This window comes from Perognathus longimembris, chromosome 25 (assembly GCF_023159225.1).
Source record: "Perognathus longimembris pacificus isolate PPM17 chromosome 25, ASM2315922v1, whole genome shotgun sequence".
Classification (NCBI taxonomy): Eukaryota; Metazoa; Chordata; class Mammalia; order Rodentia; family Heteromyidae; genus Perognathus; species Perognathus longimembris.
In genome coordinates, this window is record NC_063185.1 from 14,255,961 (window position 1) to 14,273,257 (window position 17,297).

The 17,297-nt window shown below is 47.3% G+C and overlaps 1 long non-coding RNA gene across 1 annotated transcript; it reads right to left on the reverse strand.

Moving 5' to 3' along the window:
* Positions 1-856: 856 nt before the first annotated feature.
* Positions 857-16,106, reverse strand: LOC125341997. Its single transcript, XR_007209124.1, has 3 exons — positions 16,027-16,106; positions 1,532-1,663; positions 857-971 (listed from the first exon to the last, which is right to left on the reverse strand). It is a non-coding gene; the product is annotated as an uncharacterized LOC125341997 (long non-coding RNA).
* Positions 16,107-17,297: the final 1,191 nt, after the last annotated feature.

Here is a 17,297-nt window from a genome sequence, read left to right on the forward strand (position 1 = left end):
ACCTTATAGGATTATAGTGAGGTCCATGCAGAGTACTTAGAATCCTGTCTGTCACAGAACGAGCTTTTCAATAAATGTTCGTTCTTACTCTAGTATCTGTGTTAGTACTAAATTATCTGAGGACTTGCTTTCACCCCCACCCTCATTTGATATTCCCAAATCTGGACTCATAAATGAAGCGATTAGAAAACAAAGCATAGTGCCCATGTTAAAAACGTTATGTCTACACACCAGCAGCACTGACTCCCTTGGTCAACTAAGAGTCATCTTAGTCCTTTTCGTGCTGTATAACAAAATACTTGATTTTTTGTGTGGGCCAGTACTGACTGGGGTTAGAACTCAGGGCGTAGGTGCTGTCCCTTGGCTTTTTCACTCAGGCCTATTGCTCTACCACTTGAACCACAGCTGTACTTCCAGCTTTTAGGTAGTTAATTGAAAATAAGAGTCTCAGATTTTCCTGGCAGGCTTGGCTCTGAACCGCAATCCTCAGATCTCAGCCTCCTAAGTAGCTAGGGTTATAAGTGTGAGCCCCTAGTACCAGGTGGTCCTACCTCTTAAAGACCCTACCACCACAACTCGCCAGAGGGATGCGCAAGCTTCCAGCACAGAAAACTGGGGACAGAGGTCCAGTTCTAGGGTTGGGAATGTGGCTTAGTTGTGAGCTTGCCTAGCATGCGGGAATCCCTGGGTTTGATTTCTCAGTACTACATAAACATACAAATTTTTTTTTAAGTTTTATAAAAAAGCTCCTAATCATAGCAAGTGGCAGCCAGCATTTCGGAGGCTAAAGACACAGAAAGAGAGGATCAGTGTCAGAGGGCTTCTCCGTGGCACTGTTGCTTTCCAGCCTCTCCAGAAACTCTCCAAGAGGCTCACTGACCAGAACAGGGCCCTCCAGCCTAGGGATTGCTGAAGGTAGGCCCAGGCCCATACAATGTGATCAACTGTCTTAGCAAGAATATGTAGGTCTGCTATAGAAGGCAAGAAAACAAAAAGAAACAGCAGGCAAAAAAGTCTAAGATGTGTTAAAGTAAGTTTGTAACTTGCGAGACATGCTAGACATAGAATAAATGAAACATATGGGTGTTAAGTCGATTAAAAGGATACAACGCCCAACAAGCCTTACTTGTGGATAGAAAGAAACCACAACCATAAGGTAAAAGATCATGCTAGCTCTTGATAGACAGTTATCCCCTTATTCTTTTACAGGTGGCCACTCCCCACTACCCCAGGCTGCTTGGTGGTTTAATGATGTGCATTTGCTACAGCCAGATATATATGCCCTGTGTTTTACCAACAGAGCATGCGTAAGCTCCAGGCTCCTTTGTCTAGTTTCAACTCTGGTGCTGACAAGCCATATTATCTGTGGGGTCCTGAAAGTGGGGGGGGGGGGGCAGCATGTGAACAGAGCACACAGCATTCGGAGAGTGTGCTCCTTTTACCCTGCTTATACCTCATCCTGACTAGGCTGGCTGGACCCATGCCTTTCCCCCGTAATCCTGACTGTGAGTCGTCAATGGCCTCCATTGACGTGAAGCATCTTTCTGTTTGTGACCTCCAGACAGCCTGTCTGCTGGGGAAGTTGAAGGCTACATTGCATCAAGATGATTCTGTACATGACAAACTAGAATGATTCAGCCCCTCGGGCTGGGCATGTTTCCATCTGAAAAACGAAACAAGAACCACAGAATCCTGTTAGGAAAAAAAGGAGAGTGCCTATTGGGAGGGAGGCTCACTTATTGGTCTTCCGGCTCTAAGTCAGGCAACAAATGTGCAGGTAAGAGGGTAAAGGGAAGGGCTTGTTTTTCTGAGAAATTATGACAGAAGTCTTAGACTTTGTGTGTATGTGTGTGTGCGCGTGTGCGCGTGTGCACACATACACCCTACTCCTGGTGCAGGAGCTCAAGGCATTGTGTCTGAGCTCTTTTTTCAAGCCCCACAACAGACAAAAGATAAAATAGCAACAACAACAACAATATTAATATACAGATCAAGTTGGACAAGTCTTTTTTTTTTTTTAATCAATTGTGGGGTTTGAACTCAGGACCTGGGCACTATCCTTGAGCCCCTTTGTGCTCAAGGCTAGCACTCTACTACTTGAGCCACAGCGCCACTTCTGGTTTTTGAGTGGTTCATTGGAGATAAGAGCCTCATGGACTTTCCTGCCTGGGTTGGCTTTGAACAGTGAACCTTGGATCACTGGCACCCAGGTTGTCTCCTGGGATGTTTCTTTAGTTTTCCATTGGCCTCCCTTCCTCTGTTCCCTTGGCTGGCCCGTGCTACTGAAGGCCTGTTGGCAGACACCTGCCTCTTGCCTTCCATGCCGCGCTCTGTCCTGTGAAGACCACACATCTTGTTTGGGATGGCCTGGAGGGACCCCAACAAACACCAATCAGAAAGTGTCTTCGCACAGGAGGCCCTGCCAAGCACCCCAGGAGGAGTGGAGCGACAGCGGGGGAAGGAGCTGGCCTCCCTGAGCGTGGCATTTGGACTGAGGCTTCAATCCTAATTTGCTCTGCAGCTAACACAGAAGAGGAGCCCAAAAACACTATCCAGGAATGCAGCCAATGCCTGGGGGAGCTACATGGTTCTTCCAGGCCCCCACGGAGAGGATGACACTACACGGGCACACACACACACAAAACCATCTGCTTTCCCACCATGCTCAGCTGCCCAGAGCAGCAGCAAGAGGAAAAAAAAAAAAAGCTGTAATCTTGCTGCCTGAGGCACTGAGGCAGGATCTTGCCTATATTTTCTGACACACACACACACACACACACACACACACACACACACACACACACCCCGCCCCATTCCTCATCCCAGCTGCCCAGGTACTAATCAGTCTCCTCTCTTCCATCATGCCACACTCGGAAGATGCCTTGACCTTTTCTTTTTTACAGCGAAATCCATCCCATCCACAGTTGGGAACTAAAAGACCAACTAACTGTGAGGCAGGTGCTGGTGGCTCACGCCTGTAATCCTAGCCAATCAGGAAGCTCAGATCTGAGGACTGCAGTTCAAAGCCAACCCTAGTTATCCAGCAAAAAATAAAAATAAAAAATGGAAGCACTGGCTCAAGTGGTAGAGCGTTAGCTTGAGTGCAAAAGTCAAGCAAGAGTGCAAGGCCCTGAGTTCAAGCCCCACTACTAGAGAAAACACAGGCGGGCAGAAGAGGAGTAGAAGTCAGCCAGGCCCAGGGCAGGCAGGGGAGAAAGGAGAGGAAGGAGCAGGTTAGGGGCAGAGGCAGAGAGCTGACATGGCTAGGGCCAGGCCCTCTCTGTTCTTCTTTTTTTTTTTCTTTTCTTTTTTGCCACTCCTGGGGTTTGAACTCAAGGCCTGGGTGCTGTCCCTGAGCTTCTTTTGCTCAAGGCTAGCACTCTGCCACTTTCTCTGTGTAGGTGGTACTGAGGAATCGAACCCAGGGCTTCATGCATGCTAGGCAAGCACTCTACCACTAAGCCACATTCCCAGGCCCCCTCTCTGTTCTTGTTTATCTCCTCTTTCTCCAGGAACTCCCTATAATAACTCCTAGGAAAAGAATTTATCATATATTCCTTCCTGCTACACTACAAAAAAAGAGAGAGATTTATCAATAATGGTTTTCAATAGATTTCTAGAAGACAGAACATAGAAGGATGAAGGAAAGTGAGAGAAGCCCAGAATCCTCACAGAAGGGGCTGCATCCCCCTGCCCCGTCACTGCCCCTCTGAGGCACCAGAACCACAGGGACCATGGACGGCAGGCATCAGAAGGAGGGAGGACCTAAAAGGAAACAGAGGACTGACCATATGTAGACGGACCATTTCCAACTACCCATTTCCCCAACCAAGTGGGGAGCGGGGTGGATTTTAAAAGGTCCATACCCGCACGCCTGTCATCCTAGCTACTCAGGAGGCTGAGATCTGAGGATGGCTCAAAGCCAGCCAGGGCAAGAAAGTCCGTGAGACTCTATCGCCAATGAACCACTAGAAAACCGGAAGTAGTACTGTGGCTCGAAGTGGTAGAGCACCGGCCTTGAGCAGAAAGGAAAAAGTTGAGACAACACCCAGGCCTTGAGTTCAAGCTTGATGATCGATAAAAAGAAAAAAGTCCATGCCTAGCATTTCAGAACTACAAGGTGAAATACAGGAGATCCTAAGAAACTCTCTTAAATTGAGATGAGAAGAGAGAGAGAGAGAGAGAGAGAGAGAGAGAGAGAGAGAGAGAGAGAGGCGCCAGGCAATGGTGGCTCATGTCTAAAATACTACTCAGGAGACCCAAGATCTGAGGATCACGGTTCAAAGCCAACTGGGACTAAAAAGTCTGCGAGAATCTTATCTCTAAACACTGTGCTGAAGGCATGGATCAAATGGTAGAGCACCAAGCAAGCCAGGGAGGGATCCAGTGTTCAAACCCCAATATCAGCAAAAGGAAATAAAAAAGAGAGAGAGAGAGAGTCTCTGATCTATCTCATCTGAAGAAGATTCCCATCTCACACGGGGGCGGGGGGGGGGGGGGGGGGGTTGGGCCCTAGGATGGAATGGAAAGCTGAGGAATCTGAATGGACTGGCCCTGCTGGGTTTCTCCACCCAGTCTATCAGCAGTAATTAGGTCATAGCCTTTCATCCAGTCACATTTCGACACGGCTGTTCAGGCCCATTGAAATCTCAGAACACAAAAAAAACCCGGTGCTGGTGGCTCACACCTATAATCCTACTCAAGAGACTGAGACCTGAGCATCACGGTTCAAAGCCAGCCAGGGCTGGAAAGTCTGTGAGACTCTTACCTCCAATGAATCACCCCAAAACTGTGGCTCAAAGTGGTAGAGCACCAGCCTTGAGCAAAAAGAACTCAGGGACAGCACCCAGGCCCTGAGTTCAAGTCCCATGACTGACAAAAATAAAATAACCCCAAAGGGTAAAGCTGATACCCTAAAGGGGCCTTGAATGTACCACAACCAACAGCATCCTTTAAAAAAAAAAAAAAAGGGGGGGGAAAGAAATTCAGCATTCCAAAATGAATGCCTCTAACAGAGAAAGCAATTAAGAGAAGTCCCAGGACAAGAACTGGGCACTGTGTAGCAAACCAGGACAGCAGCAAAACGACACCATCCCAAGAACCTCCAGGGGGTGGGGGCGGGGGTGGGGACAGAATCAACAATAGAATAGATAATATGTTTGATAGCTTGAGGGATTCATAAGACAGAACAGAAGAAAAACAGTGGACAGTCTAGGTACCAGTGGCTCATATCTGTAAATAATCCCGGCTATGCAGGAGGCTGAGATCCGAAGATCACTGTTCAAAGATATCTTAGGATGATGACGTGTAGTCAGTAAATCAAGATAATCAGTATGACATTTGGGGACATGGAGATATACATGAAGATACACAGGTCCAGTGGGGAGCACTATCTCTGATCCGGGAACCCTGAATCGTGCAATGCTTTGACTGTGAACCCATTTCAGTGAATTCATCAAGTTTTACACCGGCATCCAGCTAACAGGATTAGATCTGTTTTCTAAAAGAACCACTCTAGCTTTAAGTAAGAAGACATAGCAGGAGTATGTTAGGCCAGGCGCCACGCACTGGTAGCTCATGCCTGTAATCCCAGCTACTCAGGAGGCTGAGGTCTGAGGATGGCAGTTCAAAATCAGCCTGAGCAGACAAATCTGAGAGACTCTTTTATTTCCAATCAACTACCCAAAAGCCAGAAATGAAACTGTAGCTTAAGTGGTAGAGCACTAGCATTAAGCACAAAAACTCAGAGACAGTGCACAGGCCCAGCGTTCAAGCCCTGGGACCAACTCATACACACACACACGTACACACACGCATACACTCCACACACATACAAGGAAGTTAGCCTGGGAGCCGGGAGATTGGTAAGAGGAGCGGAGGGAAGATACTCAAGTCTCTAGCCACCCGGTGAGTGATGATCTCATATGATCTCATAAAATGTGCTAGAAAACCCTGGGGGAAGGCCAGGCAGTTTGCCTAAGTCCAGTTTGAGTCATCAAGGGTGTGTGACACCCTGAATAGTCTGGCACCAACCACCCTCTCCAACCTGTTTCTGCAGTCACCAACACACCCTCTTCACCTCTGTCCTCTCTCTCACACACACACATACACATACACACACACACCCCACAAGCTTCCACGGCCTGCAGAGTGTCTGGTCATTACACAGCTCAAATGGCATGTCTTCTCAGAACTTCAGATTGTCCCAATCAGGGTGCTCTCCTCTGGAGCACCCAGCTGGTTCCCAGGTGACTGTCCAGCTCAGCATCTCCTGCCACAAGGTCTGCCTAGGGTCTGTGCTCTTCTCCCTACCAGCCGATTGTTTCTAGAACATAGGACCTCTTAAAGGAATCATGGGTAGATGCTTATTCCAGTTTGCTAAGGATGAGCTTGCTGGAGATGCCCTAGAATGCTTTGTTGTTGATGATTCTGGGAGGAGCCGTGGAGGCAGTGTGGGGTGGGGGAGGAGGGTTGGGAAAGTGACAATGTCACAAATGGAGGAGACAGGGACCAGAAGTCTAATGAACTATTTTGGGGTGGGGATGGCCTAGCTGGGCTCTGGTGGCTTCACGCCTATCATCCCAGCTGAGGAGACTGAGAACTGAGGATCATGGTTTGAAGCCAGCCTTGGCAGGGAAGTCCATGAGACTCTTGCCTACAATTAAACACCAGAAAACTGGAAGCAGAGCTGTGGCTCAATGTGGTAGAGTGCTAGCCTTGAGCCAAAGAGTTCAGGGACAGGGCCCAGGCCCTGAGTTCAAGCCTCACAACCGAAGGGGGGAAAATGCAGGAGCCTTGCTTGTTAAGGCATTCCACTACTTGAACCACTCTGTCAATTTCTTTTTGCATTGGTTATTTGCAAGATAGAGTCTGGCTTTATGCACAAGCTAGCCTGGACTGCAATCCTATTTATGCTTTTCTTTGCTGGGAGGGAGACAAGCATATCCTACAATGTTCAAGTACTGCTTAAGATGAAGTCTTGTGAACTCTTTGTTTTGTTTTGCACTGGTCCTGGGGCTTGAACTCAGGGCCTTGGTGCTGTCTCTTAGCTTTCTGGCTCAAGGCTAGCACTTCTCCCACTTCAGCCTATTTGCTGGTTAATTGGAAATAAGATTCTCACTGACTTTCTTGCCCTGACTGGCTTCTAAGCAGGATCCTCAGATCTCAGCCTCCTGAGTAGCTAGTATTACAGGTGTGAACCATGAGCACCTGACACCATAGACAATATTTTTAAAATTTAGAACAGTGGGAACAGTGTAGTGAAAACTGACCACCAAGAAGCAACGGAAAGAAAAGCCCAACCAACCCCTCGTGAGCAACATGAACACGACTGTCTCTGTCCTCGCCACCAGAGTCACACAGAAGGTTTGTACAGACTGTGTGGTCTTATTGTCTAGCTCCAGGAAAGTTTCTAAGGCCCACTATGTTAAGCTCTGGGGACACTAGCACATTGTGACATTTTACCAAAAATTTTCCAGTTCGGAAGAAAAAAAGAAAAGGATTCTTTTGCCCAGGAAATTCTATGATTGAAGAGCAAAGATTGAAAAAGGAAGACGTGAGAAACAGCAGCATGCATAAAGAATGAAGCACAGCCTGTCCTCCATCTCCCCCCCCCCCCCCCCCGCCGTCCCCAGCCTCTTTCCACTCAATGTCTCAAAAGTTTGTCCTGGTCCTGGGGCTTGAACTCAGAACCCGCGTGCTGTCTTCGAGCTTTTTTTGCTCAAGAGTAGTGCTCCTTCACTGGAGATTTTTTTGGTGCTTCGTTGGAGATATGAGTGAGTCTCACAGAGTTTCCTGCCTAGCCTGGCTCTGAATGGCGATTCTCCATCCCAGCCTCCTGAGTAGCTAGGATTACAGGAGTGAGTTCCCAGTGGCCACTTGGCGAGTTTGTGCTTCTGAGACTGCACGGGGAACACAGTCCCAATACTATCTGTCTTTTGCTTTTCTTGGCTCTGGCCGTTCTGTCTAGAATTGAAATCCTGTGAAGCTAGTGTGGATTTTTTTTGTGCTGCTACTCACACTATGTTCACAGCCATTCAACCAACCTATAAGAAGGTAATGGGCAATTTCCATTCAGAAAATGTTCTGGAGGCATGCCAGTGGCTAATGCCTGGCTACTCAGGAGACTGAGATCTGAAGATTGCAGTTCAAAGCCAGCATAGGTAGGAAATTCCATGAGACTATTACCTTCAATGGGCCAGCAAAAGCCAGAAGTGGAGCTGCCATAAGAGTGCCAGTCTTGAGTGCAAGAAGTTTAGGGACAGCACCCAGACCCTGAGTTCAAGCCCTAGCACTATCACTTGCTTACACTTACACACACACACAGAGCTAGGAATGCATTCATCTCCACTGTATCTAGCTCTGGAATTGTGAGACTCAAGCTGTTCCTAACTATTGTAACACATCCCTGGTTCTTTGCACTTGGAATGACAGTCAGGTGTATAGATCTCCCACCTGTAACTCTAGCTTCTCAGGAGACTGAGATCTTAGAATCACTATGCAGAACCAGCCTGGACAGACAAATCCTCAAGATTTCTTCTTCAATTAGCTAGCAAAAAGCCAGAAGAAACTGGGCTTCACTGGTGGCTCTTGCCTAGCAACTGAGGAGGCTGAGATCTAAGGATTGAAATTCGAAGCCAGCCTGGGCAGGAAAGGCTCTTATCTCCAATTATCTCCAAAAATCCAGAAGTAGAGCTGTGGCTCAAGAGGTAAAGCACTAGCCTTGAGCAAAGAAGCTCTGGGGCAGTGCTCAGGCCCTGAGTTTAAGCTCCAAGAGGCACAAAGCCAGAAGGGAAGGCACCACCCAAATGGTAGAACACTAATCTTGAGTGAAAAAGCCAAGCAAGGGTGCCAAGCCTTGAGTTCAAATCCTAGCACTGACACACAAACACACACAAAGTGATGACAGCCACTGTTAGGTGAAAAATGGTTGCTATTTCATCATTCTCAATGTTTATCAAATAGCTATAGCTATTCCCCAACTGATGACACAACTTCTTCCTCCAGGCACAGTTAACTACACACAGATCCACCTGTCTTTATTTCATTAGTGTTTCAGATTATTAGTGACTTTATCTCCAAGCCCCAGAAATAAAGTTCATCTTTCTATTTCTTGCTCATTGTTCAATGTCACAAATTATGACATGCAGAGCTGTTGATGAAACCCATCACTATTTACACTTAGCTTGACAATCTCTAAGCAGCAAGCCAGCAAACCACTTGAAACACCACTGCCTATTTTTCCATCAAAGGCAGGGCAAGTCAGTATCAAGGATGAATGTTGCTAACTCTGGATTCATATGAATTGAAAATCTAGGGTCCTGCCAGGTATGGACCCCACATCACACGTAAGGACTTGGCTAAAGAGCACTTCAAAAAGCTAACAAGATTTGTCCCGACTCAAATTTATAGACCCACTGTGAAGGAAACTATGAGCCCCAAAATATCTCTGGATGAGTAAAAGCCTGGGAAGGATCTTCTCATTGAAACTCACATATTAGCCAAATCCACAGTGTCTTGCACCTGTAAAACTAGCTACTCAGAAGACTAAGATCTGAAGATGAAGATTCAAAGCCAGCCCAGGAAGAAAAATCCATGAGACTCTTATATCTAACCAACCAGCAAAAAAGGCAGAAGTGGAACTGTGGCTCAAGTTGGTAGAGCGCCAGCCTTGAGCATTTAAAAAAAAAAAAAAAAAAGCTAAGGAACCATGCCAGACCCTGAGATCAAGCCCCAGTACCACTACCAAACAAAACTCACAGATTACAATAAAACCAACCCAAACCCCTTAACTACAAAAGGATGGCGAAAGACAAGGATTGCTTGTTTGAGATTCACCCTGCCAGGGTATAGCTTTCCAAGTCTCAGGGGACCAGGCCTGCTTGTTGCCTACCTAGCAACCAAGCACTCAACTGAACAACTCAGAGAAAGCAAGGCCGAGAAATGAATCCCGGAGAGAAAACGCGGAGTTGACAGCACTGGCGCAGGATATGCCACTGGTCACTAAGGTTTAGAAAGAGAGTCCCTTTGACCTCAGAGAGGACTGGGCCAGCAAGCTTGAGAAAGAAGAGGCCTTGCCTCTTGCTCCCCCTAGGCGGGTAAGCAAGAACAAAACATGATTTGTTCCGGAAGGAAGTCTTGACTACAGAAGCTTGCGATCTGGGCAAAGTCCCTTTGTGGCCACGGGGGAGCACCCATCCCCCTCAGGTCCCTGGAGCCCAGGCCTCTCAGGGACTGAGACTCCTCTACCCATGATGCACTGGGGAGTCAGGAGAGGGAGGAAGGGGCAGACTGTGGTGGTCTAAGCGCAGAAGAAAGGGCTCATCAGCACTACCATGACACACAATAAGACAGTCAAGGGCCTAGTGGTAAAGTGTTCGCCTCGTACACATGAAGCCCTGGGTTCGATTCCTCAGCATCACGTATATAGAAAAAGCCGGAAGTGGCGCTGTGGCTCAAGTAGCAGAATGCGAGCCTTGAGCAAAAAGAAGCCAGGCCCTGAGTTCAAGCTCCAGGACTGGCAAAAAACCAAAACCAAACAAAAAAGACAGTCAAACATAAAGCACCTACTATGCTCTCAGGGGGACCGAGGCACCATGCTTAGAGATAGTGCACGTTGAAGTAGGAAATAGAATAGTTTATGATGTATAGGATTATACTGTTTGTATTTTATACTTATTAATAATTTGATTTTAAGGACTAATAAGGGAAAATACTTGCCAGTGGTTCATGCCTATAATTCAAGCTACTCAGAAGGCTAAGGGCTGAGGATCTTGGTTCAAAGCCAACTGGGGGAGAAAAGTCTGTTAGACTCTTATCTCTAATTAACCACCAAAACCAGAAGAGGCGCTGCTGCTCAAGTGGTACAGTGCTAGCCTTGAGCAAATAAGCTCAGAGACAGTGCCCAGGTCCTGAGTTCAAGCACTAGTACTGGCACAAGACAAATAATGACAAAATAAACTTATCAAGGCCAAGGGTTTTTCATCTTGACCTCCAAATTTAAGGTCCTGGGTTATAAACACATACCATACCTTCTCTATTCTCTCGTTATGGAATTTTCCCCTTGCTATAAATACACATTTATATCTGATTTTCCTAATGCTTTGAGCAAACTGCTGGGTCACTGGGAGAATTGATTCACTGACCTTGCTGGCATCAAAATGAAAAAGCAGCCGGGGGGGGGGGGGGGGGAAATGGGGTGTCATTGGAATTCACGCCCTGGGGTTTGCTCAAACTAGAAACTGATCGCTTAAAATACTTTAAGCTGAGGATGTTCCGGATGTACCAGTTCAAAGGTTTAAAGCTAGGTTCTTAGGAGTTTTATTAGACATTCAGGACACTGATTTTAAATAATTGGTGAGCCCACTTTTGCATGGGTAAGTGAACAAAGAAGATAGACAGATGAGCAGATCTAGTCAGGGCTCATTGTGACCCTGGTTCAACTTTCTTTGTTTAGCTCAGAGCCTGGAGGCCGCCGAAGCACTGTCAATAAGCTTTGCTTCTCCCAGCAATTCCTGTTCAATCCACGGGTAAGCCCGTCTGTTCTCGGTGAGCAATGTCAAACTGAGTTCAAACCACATCAAGTCAGTGATGGGCTGGGGGTACGGCTAAGCGGAGGCTCCCTCTTCCCCTTGGAGAATCTCCATTATGAGAACACGGAAAAGATTTTTTTCAAAAGTTTTAGCCATGTGCCCCAAGACAGCCCAATAAAATATTAAAAGTAGCCATTGAAATAAAAAGCACAACGAAGGGACTGTGATTTTAAAATAGAAAGCATTCCTGATGTCTCTGGCTCCTGCCTATAATCCTAACTACTTAGGAGACTGAGAACCTAGGATCATAGTTCAAAGCCAGGGCAGGAAAGTTCATGAGACTCTTATCCCCAGTTAACTACCCAAAAGCCAGAGGTAGAGCTGTGGCTCAAGTGGTAGAGTGTTAACCTTGAGTAAAAAAGCTCCAGGACAGCTACGCATTGTGCCTGTAATCCTAGATACTCAGAAGGCATAGATTTGAGGATCGTGGTTCAAAGCCAGCCCAGGCAGGAAAGTCGACGAGACTCTTATTGCCAACAAACTACACAGAAAAAGCCAGAAGTGGCACTGTGGCTCAAGTGGTAGAGTGCTAATCTTTTTTTTTTTTTGGCCAGTCCTAGGCCGTGAACTCAAGGCCTGAGCACTGTCCCTGGCTTCTTTTTGCTCAAGGCTAGCACTCTGCCACTTGAGCCACAGCACCACCTCTGGCCATTTTCTGTATATGTGGTGCTGAGGAATCAAACCCAGGGCCTCATGTAGACGAGGCAAGCACAATTGCCACTAGGCCACATTCCCAGCCCCAGTGCTAATCTTGAGTAAAAGAAACGCCGAAGTTCAGAGTTTAAGTTCCAGAACTGGAAGGGAAAAAAAAGCTTCACAACAGTGCCCAAGTCCTGAGTTCAAGCCCTGGGACTAGTACCAAAAAAAGAAGAAAAACTGTGTGTATGTGTGTGTGTGTGTGTGTGTGTGTGTGTGTGTGTGTGAGAGAGAGAGAGAGAGAGAGAGAGAGAGAGAGAGAGAGAATAACTAACCACCAAAAAACTCCAGGGGAAGAGTGCTACTCTTAAGAAAAAAAGCTAGGGGACAGCATCCAAATGCTGAATTCAAGCCCCAGTACCAGGAAAAAAAATAGTCACAGAGTGTAAATATAATCTATCTATCTATCTATATATATATATAGATTATATGTATATATGGAAATACCACAACAAACCTCTCACTTGGCTCAATTAGTAACATTTGTTCAGTTAATATATAATAATTTTTTCAAATGATAAAGGAGTAGCTCTCTAATAGACTCTTTATTTATTTATTTATTTTGCCAGTTCTAGGGCTTGAACTGAGGGCCTGTCACTGTTCCTAACGCTCTGCCACTTGAGCCACGGCACCAATTCTGCCTTTTCCTGTTTATGTGGTACTGAGGAATCAAACCCAGGGTTTCATGTATGGTAGGCAAGCCCTCTACCACTAAGCCACATTCCCAGCCCCTACACCAACTCTTTTTTTTTTTAATTTATTTATTGATTAAACACAATTTTTTTGACAAGGTGTTGTGCAAAAAGGGTACAGTTACATAGTAGGGCAGTGTGTACATTTCTTGTGATATCTTTTTTTTTTTTTTTTTTTTTTGGCCAGTCCTGGGCCTTGAACTCAGGGCCTGAGCACCATCCCTGGCTTCTTCCCGCTCAAGGCTAGCACTCTGCCACTCGAGCCACAGCACCCCTTCTGGCCGTTTTCCATATATGTGGTGCTGGGGAATCAAACCGAGAGCTTCATGTGTAGGAGGCAAGCACTCTTGCCACTAGGCCATATTCCCAGCCCTCTTGTGATATCTTACACCCTGTTTTTCTTTCTTTTTTTTTTTTTTTGGCCAGTCCTGGGGCTTGGACTCAGGGCCTGGGCACTGTCCCTGGCTTCTTTTTGCTCAAGGCTAGCACTCTGCCACTTGAGCCACAGCGCCACTTCTGGCCGTTTTCTGTATATCTGGTGCTGGGGAATTGAACCCAGGGCCTCAGGTATATGAGGCAAGCACTCTTGCCACTAGGCCATAGCCTCAGCCCCACACTGTTTTTCTTTCCCTTCCCTAGGTCAGGTAGACATATATACAATACACAATGTACCAAGAACATATACAGTAGCCACGTGGCCTGCACCCAAGAAAATTCGCCTAGGGCTTTAAATGTAATGTCAATATTAGACAATATGTCAACAATAGTCTTATATGAACGTACATACATAGCTTTTGAGCTATTGTATTCCACTGAGAGGTCAATTTTTACCTTTATATGTTGAGTAGTTGTTTGGTTTTAGTTACATACTGTTGGGTCGCTGCCCCAATCCTGTGGGAAATACCATTTGACAAGCAGTTTTTGGTTTCACAGACCTGGCCTCTACTGTCTCTCCGTCACCCCTTCTTAACAGTCATATATCAGGGAGATCATGCCCCTTTGTTTTCTGTGTTCTAGGCTTGTCTCGCTCAACATTATTTGTTCAAGTTCTGACCATTTCCCTGCGAATAACAATATTTCACCATTCCTAATCGCTATGTAGTATTCCATTGTGTATAGGTACCATATTTTTTGGATCCATTCATCTGTGGAGGGGCATCTGGGTTGTTTCCATATTTTGGCTATTGCGAATTGCCTATAGCAACTGTTGATATTTTGAAAACTATTCCAAGTTGGGAAAACAGCATGACTAATTTTCTAATCAGAAAATAACTGAAGCCACTTGTTTAAAAAAAGAAAGAGGGGGCTGGGGATATGGCCTAGTGGCAAGAGTGCTTGCCTCATATACATGAGGCCCTGGGTTCAATTCCCCAGCACCACATATACAGAAAATGGCCAGACGTGGCGCTGTGGCTCAAGTAGCAGAGTGCTAGCCTTGAGCAAGAAGAAGCCAGGGACAGTGCTCAGGCCCTGAGTTCAAGCCTCAGAACTGGCCAAAAAAAAAAAAAAGAAATACAACACACACAAAAAAAGAAATACAACACATAAAAAAAGAAAGAGAAGGGGCTGGGAATATGGCCTAGTGGCAAGAGTGCTTGCCTCCTATACATGAAGCCCTGGGTTCGATTCCCAAGTACCACATATATAGAAAATGGCCAGAAGTGGTGCTGTGGCTCAAGTTACAGAGTGCTAGCCTTGAGCAAAAAGAACCCAGGGACAGTGCTCAGGCCAAGTCCAAGGCCCAGGACTGGCAAAAAAAAAAAAAAAAAAGAAAAGAAAAGAAAAAGAAAGAGAAAGCAAACTTTCGATAGCACTCAGCAACAAACAAGACAAAGTTCAAGTTAGCATGTAAGGGAGTCCCCACCCCATTTCTTTTCCAATATTATCTCCTGCGCCACTAGCACACACCCTGAACAGCAAACATACTAGATACTTCATCCCTGGTGGGGCTGGGGTGGGTCTAAAGGAGGGGTGATATTCGGCTACAAATGAGAGCTGTAAACACTGGCATCACTCAGATGTTGATTGCTTAAAAGATGGAGGCAGCCAGAGGCTGGTAGCATACTGTAATCCTAGCTACTCAGGAGGTTAAGATCTGAGGATTGTGGTTCAAAGCCAAGCCCAGGCAGGAAAGTCAGTGAGACTTATCCCCAACGAAACAGCAAAGACCTGGAGGTGTGGTTCAAGTGATACAGCATCAGTCTCTAGGGAAGAGGCTAAGGGAGCATGCCCTGGCCACAAAAAACAAAAAGACACTTGACTTCACTTTTGCCCTGCCAGCACCCTCCACTGAGAAAGCTTTTTTCTCATCTACATTGATTCCTGCTCTCAAGTCCTTCTTACATTGCTACCTTGTCACTGAGTTCCTACCCTGACTTCTAGTTCCAGATTAGAAGCTGTCCCCCTTCTGCTTCACCATGCTAGTTTTCCACAGTGTTTACACTGTAGGCTATGTATATAATTTACATGGCATATTATACAGTTTTCAGATTCACTGTATTACTTCTGCTCCTCCCAGATAAATGAGCTCCACTTGGTCTGGTTTCCCTATCTCTGCTACCATGTGTCACAGCCTCTAAAAATAAGTCCTGGCTCAAACTAGGTGTTCAACAAACATGTGTGGATTCAGTGAAGTTTTAAAAACATGGCATGGAGCCAGGTGCCTGTGGCTCATGCATGCCTGTGATTCTAGCTGCTCAGGAGGCTGAGACCTAGAGGATGATGATTTGAGGCCAGAAAAGTTAGACACCATCTTCAAAATAAGCAGCGAAAAGCAGGGCTACGTGCCTGGCTCAAGTGGTAGAGTGCCTGCTTAGCATGGTGAGATCCTGAACTCTATATCCAGCACTGCAAAATGATTTCTATTTTGTTTTCTTGCTTTAAAGTATAACCCTTCCCCCCAACACACACACACACAATGAATATACCTCAACGTGTTAATGGCAATTTCAGGTCATTATTTCCCCCTTCTTTATTTCCCCCTGGGTTTCTTACCAAAATTCCATGTGCAAAAATGACTGTATTCAGCCAGATATGATAGTACTTACCTATAATCCAAGCATTCAAGAGGCCTGCAAAGCAAAAAGGTCAGAGTTCAATGCCATCCTGTACTACACAATGAGACCCTATAAATAAATAAAGAAGTAGAGAAAGAAAGAATAATTCCATCATGAGAAAATTGCTTTTAAACACTTTCCTAAACAGCTATTTCTGTATACACATAGCAAATTGTGTTTTGTTTTTGTTTTTGCTGTAAATTGCCTGAGGCTGTTTCCCTGTATGACAACTGAAGAGAGATTGGTAGTCTTTCAAGAAAAATAATAAATTAATAAATAAAGCGAAATAACCATAATGCCATTCTCTTCTGGTAGTTAAATATTAAGGAGCCAATACCCCCACGCCTCACCAAATCTCATGCCTGGGGGAACACACCCACCTAGCAACGGGAGAACTGAACCGAGGCAGATGCGGCCTGCGCCTTTAATTCCAGGAATTGGGGGTGGCGGTTAATTTCCCCTCCCCCTCTCACCTCACTCCCTTTGCGGGCACCGGTGGCTGGCGGCTGTCACCTGTGCGGACATGGAGGAGCTCGGCGCCCATTGGACAGAACATAATAAAGGCAGACACCTACCCCCGGAGGCTGGGGGGCCCGGCGGGGTGCGGGCGGAGGGGAGGGCTCCCCGAGGCCCGAGGCCCTTCGCCCCGAGCTATCTGGGCGCGGCGACGCGGGCGTGATCGAGGTCCAGCTTCGGGGAGGCAGCCAGGTGAGTGCGATCTCCCCCCCCACACACACACCCCCGGGCGGACGTCACCCCCGGAGCCCCGGGTCCTGGCACTCCTCGGAGTTCTCTGGATCGCCTCGGAGAGCCCCGGATCGCCCCGGATCACGCACCCGCCGGAGCTCCCGAGATCCCGGTAGGGAGTCCCAGACTCTGCGACCCCCACCACAGCCCCCCACACCCCCCACCCCCGGGAGGGGGGTGTCCCGGATCGCAGAGTGGAGCCCGGGATTGCACACCCCCCCTTAACCATTCCCTCCGGATCTCCGCAGGGAGCGCCGGATCGCGCGCGCACCACCCCCTGACCGACCCCCCGGATCGCGCACCTCTCCGGACCGGCCCCCCTCCCGGCTCGTGCACCCTTCCCGACCCCTTCGGGATCGCGCACCCCCGACACCCGCCCCCCCCCCCGGATTGAGGCGGGGAGCCCCGGATCGCGCCCCCTCCCCGTCACCCCCGCATCGCGCACCCCCACCCCCCCCCGACCACCCCCCGGATCGCGCCCCACCGCTCCCCTCCCCCCCCGCCCCTCGGATCGA